General features: G+C 37.8%; 1 non-coding gene across 1 annotated transcript; it reads left to right on the top strand.

The window, feature by feature from the left end:
* The first annotated feature begins 9696 nt into the window (after nt 1–9696).
* On the top strand, nt 9697–9803 carry LOC129401293 (U6 spliceosomal RNA). Its single transcript, XR_008628224.1, has one exon. It is a non-coding gene; the product is annotated as a U6 spliceosomal RNA (small nuclear RNA).
* The last annotated feature ends 915 nt before the right edge of the window (nt 9804–10718 follow it).

Raw genomic sequence — 10718 nt, 5'->3', positions numbered from 1 at the left:
ATGAGCAATGGGACGACACTGCTACAGTGCTACTCCTTTATGGCATTTCAACAAATGGGGTTTCGTTGCAATTTTTCATACTTGCCAAAGTATGCTCTTTTTCTAGCATTTTGTTGGGGTTTTTATACTTTAAAGTTCATCTATTTTAAGTCTGGAGTTTTGTTTTTTGCCCAAATGTACATGTTGAAAAATCTAACCCTTCAATAGATGTTAGTACGGCAAAGGATTTTGAGAACAAACTAGGTTATGATGAGGAGATCAGGTGAATACTTTCTGGTGCCTCATAAAATATATCCCTAGCCTTTTCCTTCAGTAAGAGACAGGGAGAAGATATGCTCCATGTTTCTGGAAAGCATGAGCACTAGAACACGATCATACTAGTGTCTTGATCTCAAACGTCCAGCTTTTAGAATGGTGAGAAGTACATTTATGTTGTTGACACACTATTTTGTTGTAGCAGCTGAAATGGGCTCAGTTACTTTCCCGGAATAAACTATAACCACTTATTATATTTTTGTCTAGGCTTTATGGTCTCACAGCTTGCATTAAGAAAATGATTAATATCAGTTCTCAATGCTTTTACAAAACTATTAAAAGTACCTTTTGCACATAGGACAAAGAGTGTTCTTTTTCTACATGTAATATTAATTCCCAACTTATTTAGCATTCATTCAAAATATATTCATGGAGTTCATGCTATGTGTTAACCACTGTGATAGATATGAAAGTGGAGTTTCTATTAGAATGAAATCAGGCTTATAATAGAGTGTGCTTTGAGAATTATAAGAGAGAATTGTCTACTTGGCCACATGCTTAGAGGTAGAACGAAGACCCCCCATGAAGAAGGCTAAGCAGGGAGAAAGGGTTTAAAAGAGAAGCGAACTAAACAGTGAATAAAAAGTATAACAGAAGGCTCATCAAGCAACAAACAGCCAGCAAATTTCTGGACAAGGACTTAACAACCTAATGAAGAGAGATATCAATTTTCACATAAAAATTCATTTGTTATATGTATTGATTTTAATATTGATGCCTTGTTATCAATTTCAACTGTAGGATTATCTGACAGCGTGCAGTTACATCAACAGATCTTTCCCTGAACAATGGTTGAGTTTGATGATGACATTTCTTATCTGCATGTCTCTGGAAAATTGTCTTGGATTACAACTGGGATAGCAGAATCTTGAACTGAGCATGATTGATCAAATCTGCCCAAAACTGGGAGAACAAATTCTGTAACCATACAAGTTTCATAACCTCATCAAGGGACACTATTTTCCTGCAGATGCAGTAACATTTCAAAATAGGAGTTGATTCCTATGAAAACTATTTTACTCGACCCGCAGGGGAAAATTATATCATTTTCTCCAGTAATGTTGAAAAAGCACTTAATAAAATTGAAAGGAGGAGGTGAAAACTTCCCATAATAACTACAGATAAGTGAAACCACACCTAGTGTTTTTAACCTCAATAATGATACTGTTTAGTCATCCCTTTAGAGGAAAATTACTGCCTTATCCTTCCTTCCCATTTATTAGAGCTTAAAAGAGTTATGAAGATTAGTCTTCTGGTCCTCTATTCCTACCTTAAGTCACCAGAAGAAGAAAAAAATTATAAAACCACTCTAATGAAGAGTCAGGCAAATGCAAGTATGAAAATGAGATGTGAGACATTTCTTCCCCAGAATGGTCCTAAAGACTCCCCAAGATTATATTTAAACATTGATGTCATTTCTGTCCTTTTTTAAAAATATGTTTAATTATTTCTCAGGCTGATAATCATCTTGGGAGAGACTAATAATCATATTTCTAGTCACCAGGAGTAGTGCAATTTCTATTCATGCATTATCCACTGCCACTGTGCATTGAAATCTGAGCTTAAAATAAAAGTGTTTTTCCATTTGCTTTAATTTTTTGTACCACACACAGCCTAGTTGGAGTCATCGTTTCCCCTGGGGACAGACTGAACTTCACATAGATAATTTATAGCCCCCTGTAGCAATATCATGAGCCTGAAAGTGCAATATTAGCCCAATGTGACTGTCGTATACCTGGGAGAATCAGACTCAGATGTAATAGAATTAATCTAAGTATAATATTATATAAAATGTTGATATTTCTGTTCCATAGCAGCTCAGAGACCCCCGAAACTAATTTTCCTTAAAAATATTAAGTATTGAAAATAAAAGAGATCTACATTAATCTTGGTCAGGTGGAACAAGATGCCCAGATAGAACCAGGGTCTTATTTGAACTAAATCCTAATGGAGAATCCCATTGTAAGTGTGACCCCAACATTTTTATAGTTTGAATGAAAAATTACCTCATTTAAACATAGTTTCAGGTAATGTTTTCCTTGACTTTTATACAATGAAGTGTTTTACTGCAGTCACTGGTCGAGAAGGTGCAAAATTTCAAATCAATGTGCTCAGCGCTTTTGGAGAAACTAATTCACTTTTCATAGAGCCAAAATCATATAAATTTATACTCAAGCATTAAATCCCTAAAAATACCTATTCCATAATACCTATCTAATAGCAGTATGCTATTTTATTTCTAATTCAATCATTTGAACATACTAGTGATGCTCTTATAACAAATACAAAACTGCTCAAAATTATTTTTGTTAAAATATCAACATTTTTCTGAAGGGATCAAGGTTTTATGACAGATTTTATGACAGAAAATTGGGTAAACAGGGTTTTATTAGACCATAAAAACAGAGAAACTTAACCATATCATAAAATTAACCTCACTATAATTAAAGATACACATAGCAAAAAATAATGATAGGGGACACTCAGAAAAAATATATACAAATTCTGAAACAAACACCTAGGTATAGAACATATAAGTAATCTTATTTTCTGGGTAATAGGTGTCTTCCATGTTGATTCCGGTGCCCCTAAGTTCCCACCCCAGTTGTGGTACTGATGGAAGTCAAGCACTTCATTGCATCCTTGCACATGACCCTTTTTTTGGACCACACAAGTGATTGTGGTACTGGAAATTCCAAACAGAAGACCTACTGGGATTTTATTTGCATATGTGGGGGAGTTAAGGAATCAAACTCAATATCTCCCAAGTCAGGTCATCTACCATTCACTCTACCCAGGCTTCAAACTTTTAGACAAATGAAATTAAATTGATTGCTAAATTAACATTAAATATAAATGGTTAAGCACTGAAGAAAAATAACAAATCATTATCTAGGACTAAAAAACTAAATATGATTAGATTTTGTCTACAAGGAAAAAATTAAATATAAAGACAGAGGAAAACAGCAAATGAAATCTATTTTCTTCCGTGAATACATATCCTGCTTGCTTTTCACTGGTTTTTTCTTTGCTTTTTCACTGCGGAGAAGCTGATTTTTTTCTCTTTAACATGTACTCCTTTCTTTCTCTCCCCTCACGTCTTTTGATTTAAGTTCCATTTAATAAAAGTTACTTAGCTTCACAAAAAAGTAAAATAATGTGACAAACTAATTATAGTATGGTCTTTGAAAGGGAATAGTAGTTGATCTCATTGCATAATTGTTTTTCTTTTTAAAAATGAGAACTAAATCATTTATTGATCATAAAGGTCATTTTCAAAATAAATGTGGGATATGATCATTATGTGAAACTTTTTGAAAACTGTACCAGTACTACATTAAAACAGGGTACAAGTGGCTGGAGTGATAGCACAGAGAGTAGGGTGTTTGTCTTGCACACGGCTGACCCAGGTTTGATTTCCAGCATCCCATATGGTCACCCAAGCACTGCCAGAAGTAATTCCTGAGTGCAGAGCCAGGAGTAATCCCTGAGCATTGCTGGGTGTGATTCCCCCGAAAAAAGCAAAAAAAAAAAAAGATACAAAACACAATACTAGGTATAAAGAGGATATCAACATCCAAAGTAATTATGCAACTGTCACTATCACTGTCATCCTGTTGCTCATTGATTTGCTCGAGCGGGCACCAGTAACGTCTCCATCATGAGACTTGTTGTTACTGTTTTTGGCGTATCCAATACACCCACAGGTAGCTTGCCAGGCTCTGCCAAGCAGGTGAGATGTTCTCAGTAGTTTGCCAGGTTCTCCGAGAGGGATAGAGGCATTGAATCTGGGTCAGCTGCATGCAAGGCAAACGCCCTACCCACTGTGCTATTGCTCCAGCCCATCAAAAATATACAACTCCAAAATATATGGGGACCAAAAATTACTGGTGGACCCGAAGGAAAAAAATAAACTCAATCATTCTCACTAGAAATTTTAATACACCTCTCAGAAAATTATTAAAAAAGAGGATAGCAATTCATGAGAAAAAATTGACCTGAGCAACTTGAAAACGGAAAGCAGCAAGGAAAAGAAAATGAACCAGAGGCTGATTCTTTGGAAAATGGATATTAAGATTCATAACTTAAACAAGATTTAACTGAAAAGATCTTGGGATTAGTTCAAAGAAAAGGACTACATAATTTGTATTGCCAAGGTATCCATGGCAGTGTGGAATGCCTTCAAGAGCATCGAAGAAGTGGTTATGAAGAACCTCCGACTCCGGGCACATCTTTTTGATTCCACCATGCTTCCTGCACTAACATATGCCTCAGAGACCTCAGCCCTACGCAAACAGGATGAGAATGCTATTAGGGTATCCCAAAGAGGAATCGAAAGAGCTATGCTGGGAATATCACGTCTCACTCAAGTGAGAGAAGGAATCCGGAGTTCTGACCTCCATCGACGGTCAAAAATCAGGGATGCTGTCTCGTTTGCCAAGGCATCAAAAATCAGATGGGCCGGACATGTAATGCGATTCAGAGACGACCACTGAACTACAGCTGTTACCGACCGACTGGATTCCACGGGACATCAGAAGACCTCGTGGCCGCCCACCAACTAGATGGTCAGATTTCTTCGTCAAATCCCTGAATGAATGATTTGAAGCTCTTCCTGTTCCTGGAGCGAGCAGATATCATTGGGCTGCACTAGCTCGAGACAGGGACAAATGGAGACGTTACTGGTGCCCGCTCGAGCAAATCGAAGATCAACAGGACAACAAGTGATACAAGTGAAACAAGGTATCCATTTAAGTTCCTGACACCATGTGGCCCTGTGGCCCCCAGAATTCCCAGAACTGCTGGGTGAACATCAAAATATTGGACCCTCGAAGCCTGGCCGTGAACTCCTGGAACTGGTCCCCCCGAGCACCAGTGTGGAGAACTTCCCCAACGAAAAGATTGAACTGGAACCAGATAGTACAGTGGTGAGAAGACTTGACTTGCATACTGCAAACCTTCTCATTCATGACACCACATATAGTCCCCCAAAAAATAAATGGTCAGAAGTGATGCCTGATCAAAGTAAGGTATCCCCCAAAAAACATATAATTTAACCAGGCGAGGGAAAATAATTAGCATGCTATTTTAACCTCACAAAATAAATTAGGAACATCACCTTAGATGACATAGAGCATTAAACAGATACTAAATATCATAAATTATTTCATATCAACAAGAGAATAAGAAAGATGAATAAGTTAGAAGGGACAAATTCCTTGAAGGATACAAGCTACCCAAGTTCACTTAAATGACCTAGATAAACCTAGATAAGCGCAGTAGTCAGATTCATTGCTTTAAATCAAGTTGTAATTTAAAATATTTCCACAAGAAAGAAAAATATCCAGTCAGCTCCATTGTTGATTTCTACCAAACAGCTCAAGATGAAATAAATCCCAGTTCTGCCTAAATGTATCTGGGAACAAGTATGCAAGTAAATGCTTCCCAGTGTATTTTATGGGAGTACCATTATATTAATGTCAAAGCCAAACAAAAAGTACAGAAACTTCAGGCACCATTTATAATGCTTTAAACAGTCCAAAAAACCTTAAGAAAATTTTATCAGATTAAATCCAAAATGTATTGTTAAAGCAATAATCATGACCAATTAGAATTAGTTCCAGAATGCAAACATGATTTAACATTTTAAAAAATCAATGTGATTCACCAATTTGAGATATTAAAACTAAAAGTTCTGACTGCATTTGCATGAAAAAAAAACACTTTTGGCATAATTCCCTATTACAATTTTTAAAAACACTCTGAGCAAGCCTAGACTAGAAAGAACATCCTCAATTTTAAAAAGAGGGATAAGAGGGATAGAGACATAGTACATGCCTTACTCATGGCTAATTTGGGTTCCATCTCCAGCACCCCACATGGTCTTCCAAGTCCAAGAGGAATGTTCTTTGAGCACAGAGCAAGGAAAAAACCCTTTGCAAGCCGAATTCAGACCCAAAAGGAAAAGAAAACTAACTAAAAATGAAAACAATAAAATTAAAAATGCATCAATAAAGAGAGAATTCTTAGAATAGGAGAAATTAAAATGCCTCCCTTCATCACTTCCATTTGGTATTAATAATAATGTGTAAAGGTATCAACTGGGCAATTAAACTGTATTTAATATCTTCCCTATATCACCAGGAGAAAGGATCAGCCAATATATCTAACTGACCCATATCCAAATTTCATTCAACTGAAGTCTTAAGACTTTTTGTGTTGATTTATTTTGTTTAGTATATTATACTAAATCATTCTTTCTGACCACAATTATACAATACTTCAATTGAAACACATCAATAATGTTGAACAGAAAACACTTACTAGTCAATAACCTATAGGGAAATTTCTAAAGAATTTCTGCTACTTCTATTTTAACCCTCCTAACTTGTCAAAATAGACATTCATTTGTTAAGTAATTGTGATCTCTTCAGTAGTCAAATTCTTGTGGGTTGCCTCTGAGAGCATTTCACTACTAGTAAATGCTTTACTAAAAATAGAAGTCTACTGTATATAATTAGAGGGTTCAAAATTATGTTGAATAATGGGATATTATAAAGCTAATGGGCTGTAATAGATTTAATTTTCCATTTTGTTAATCTTTCACTTCTGGTGTAGGTCCTGCTTGCTCTTAAGAGAGTAAATTCTGTTGCATTCTTTGCCCAACTTCTTGACAATGCACTCAGGAATAACATAATTTCCACTTTGAAGGGAAACACTCTAATAAAATTCATATTATGGCCAAGGTGAGGGGCTATCTCATATGCATTCTTCCTTCAGACAGTAAATGTCAGCCAAAATATATTAATACAAAAGCACAGAGATGATATTTCATGGACATGTCTTATTTTATAAGCTAAAACATCAAATCTCATTTTGTATTTCCCGAGCACCTAGTTTGGATGAACTGAGTGGCTAAAAGCTTCAAGTTATTTCAAACTTAGAGGGATGAAGTTTGTGTTTCTATTTATTGTTCCGATTTTTTGTACTATTATATATCCAAAGTTACTGCTAATCAAAGATCAAATATGAAGCATATCAGAGGCCAGAGCCATAACTTGCATTCAAACTTGCCAGTCAATCACCCCTGTCGATGTAGGGTGATTGACTCGCAAGCAGCTGACCAGGGCTCTATCCCGGGTACCCTCTATGGCAAGACCCACCAATAGTCATCCTTGGGCACAGAGCCATGAGCAAGTTCTGAGCAGTACGGGGTATGACCCCAAAACAAAGCAAATTGTAAAAAAGATTAAGTGATTCATCCAACCAGAAACCGCTGAAATTATTACAGATTCATCGGTAGACAGGCTGCATTTCTGTTGTCTTGAGATAATATATTGAGAACTATTGAAACTGTTTATCAGAGTATTTGAATATCGTGGTACTCTTCTTTTACAGCCCTAGGAAACAGCATCTAATTTTTTAATTAATTCACAATTAATTATAAAGTTACAAAGTTTTTCATGATTAACCACATGGTGGACAATATTCCAACAAATTGTGGTACTCTTTTAAATCTAGTATTTTTTGACCTAATGTTTTAGACTAATACTGCTGCTCACTCATTGTCATTCTTCCTGAAAGGAAGAAGCTTGGAAACCTAGGAATAGAGAGGATATGTGAAGAAGCAGGAACTAAGAAGGAGGAAGGGGAACTGGACAGGATGGCTGTCTCCCAGCCCAGGTCGAGTTAAGGTCCCTGCAAATCTACTGCCTCAGACCTGGGGCCAGAAGAAATAGAAGTGAGGGAATTGGCTTTTTGAGCACTTTTATGGAGCCCGGAAAAGGGAGTGGGCTGAAAGCAAGTCGTCTGAAGCATCTGTATACCCTTTTCTCACACCTTCCTTGGGAGCCCTGTTGTGATGATCATGCTTGTGATTCCTCCCACCCTCAGCTAAGTCCATGGCAGTGAAGAATAAGGCAGGATAATAGCAAGGACTTCGTATATGAAGCTGGCACTCGAGAGAACGAATATCGATGAAACAGCTAAGAACCCAGGAAGCAGGTGGCAGCGGAAAGAAGGCAGCAGTTTCCCACCTATGGAGAAAAGCCAAATGGAAGGCCAAGGAGAAGTCAGAGAGGATTACCTGTCTCCCAGGTAACCCTCCAAGGTCACCACAGCAGCATTGTTCTCAGAAATCTTCATCTCTCAAAAAAGCAGACCTTAGGGGCTGGAGAGATTGTACAGAAGGTGAGTTGCTTGCCTTGCGTGTGGCCAACCCGGGCAACATAAAGCACTCAAGTCCTGTCAAGAGGAACCCCTTAACATACAGCTGGGCTCTGAGAAATGTCAGCTTTGGCGCTCCAAAAATAAACTGAAAAAACCCTACTTTCCTAGGCTGTATGCATGCATGTATACGTATATGCCTAGACATCTATATGTACACATGTGTACAGACGCATCCGTACCAACGAACGCACAGGCACATTGATATCTAGAAGCTCTAAAATATTTCTGATGCCCTCATAAATATCAGGCACCACATGAGAACAGTCAAGTGACATCTGGAAGGCATTTTCAATTACACTTCAAGAGGATATAAATTATCAGGATGATAAAAACTAAAAAACCAAAGGGAACAGTGCTTTGTCAAAATATCTTCATTTTCTCGCATTTATCTTGAACACACATGCAGCGCTTTCCTAGGGTGAGGGCTGGGAATCAATACTGTAAATGAAATATCATTGGCACCCCCCTTCTCATTTCGTTGTGTCTAAGTGAAGGGCCGTAATGTCTCGATAAATAACGTTTAGCCTCAGTCTCTTTACCCTCGTTCCAAACAGAGGAGCCATTTCTGAAAAGCAACAGTAGAGGATGCACTTTTACCTCTTCATCAAAAACATATAAAAATGAAATATATTGGGATATTTATTACCATGTATATTACAAACCTCCACAGCGGTCCAGTACAAATGGCTTTTTCCTCTGTGGCATCGACCTTCAAAAGTGATGATGCGCAGAGCCCTGAGCTTTATGACAGCTTAACTAGAAATACATTACAGCTGCTATGCTAATATGTGGTTGTGGCTTCGCTATAAAGTTTAAATATGTACAGGAATTCTGAACCCTGTGCTCTGGTGTAAACTTTAAATATGAAGAAAAATATGCGCGTGAACGTAGCAGGAGGGGGTTGAAACAATGTTGATGTGAAATGATGCTTCTCCTGACACTTGCCTCAGAACTTCACGCCGTTTCTGCATTGTGGTGAATGACTGGTATCATTTTGAGGACTACAAATCAAATAGAAAATTCTCGAAGTGTGCCTATTCTTAGGTGTGTATGTGTATATGGGGACATGAGACTTTTCAGGTATTAAGGGTAGATACAATTTTAAAGTCATATTTTTGTTTCAGTGACAATATGCTGATTAAGACAAATCTGGTGCTCGCTTCGGCAGCACATATACTAAAATTGGAACGATACAGAGAAGATTAGCATGGCTCCTTTGTAAGGATGACACGCAAATTCATGAAGCGTTCCATATTTTTGGAATATAGAACAACAGAGCAGGAGACTAATACCCAAGAATAGTAGTATATAATACCAGGAGGTTGGCTCCATAGCTTGGAAGCTGGCCTCACACGCTGGGGGAGAGTCATCCCAGATAGAGAAGGGAGCACCAAGTAAAATGGGATTGGAGATCCTGTGCGGGAAGGGAGATGTGTGCTGAAAGTAGACTAGAGACTGAACAGGAGGACCACTCAATACCCTTATTTGGAACCACAACACCCAAAAGGAAAGAGAGATATCAAATTGGAATGCCCCGCTACAGATGTGGGGTGGGGTGGGGGAATGGGACTGGGGTGGGTAGGAGGGATATTGGGTTCATGGGTGGTGGAGAATGGACACTGGTGGAGGGATGAGCTCTTAAACATTGCATGAGGGAAAAACAATCATGAAGATGTGTGAATCTGTAACTGTATCCTCACTGTGACTCACTAATTAAAAACTAAATAAATTAAAAAATAAAATAAAATAAAAATCTGATGGGCATTGAACTATGAAATGTTACTTTGAAAGTTTTAAATGTATTTCTCCTCTGGATCGTCAGAATATCTGCAAATGGCTAAATATTGCAATGCTAACTCTTTCGTAGCTTATTTAGTACCGACTGTCGATTTGGTCAGCATTTTGGTTTAAGTGAGCATCATTCTACCCGACACAGACAAGGATTCTTATTATAGCATCTCATATTACTTCCTGAAGATTCTAAAACTGAAACAGAGCTTAGGCTTATCTGATGATTGGCAGGTGTGCAATAGGGACACGTTATCACACATTCTCCAGCAAAGCCCAGACACTAAGCTTAAGCTGGGTGGTTTAACGCGACTGGAACGTCTGAGAGGAAGTTGCTAGAAGATTGGGTTTGTGGGGCAAGTCTTCATTCTGGCTTGCAGATGGTC

The sequence above is a fragment of the Sorex araneus genome, chromosome 1 (assembly GCF_027595985.1).
Source record: "Sorex araneus isolate mSorAra2 chromosome 1, mSorAra2.pri, whole genome shotgun sequence".
NCBI classification, from domain to species: domain Eukaryota; kingdom Metazoa; phylum Chordata; class Mammalia; order Eulipotyphla; family Soricidae; genus Sorex; species Sorex araneus.
This window is presented reverse-complemented; position numbering and strand designations above follow the sequence as displayed.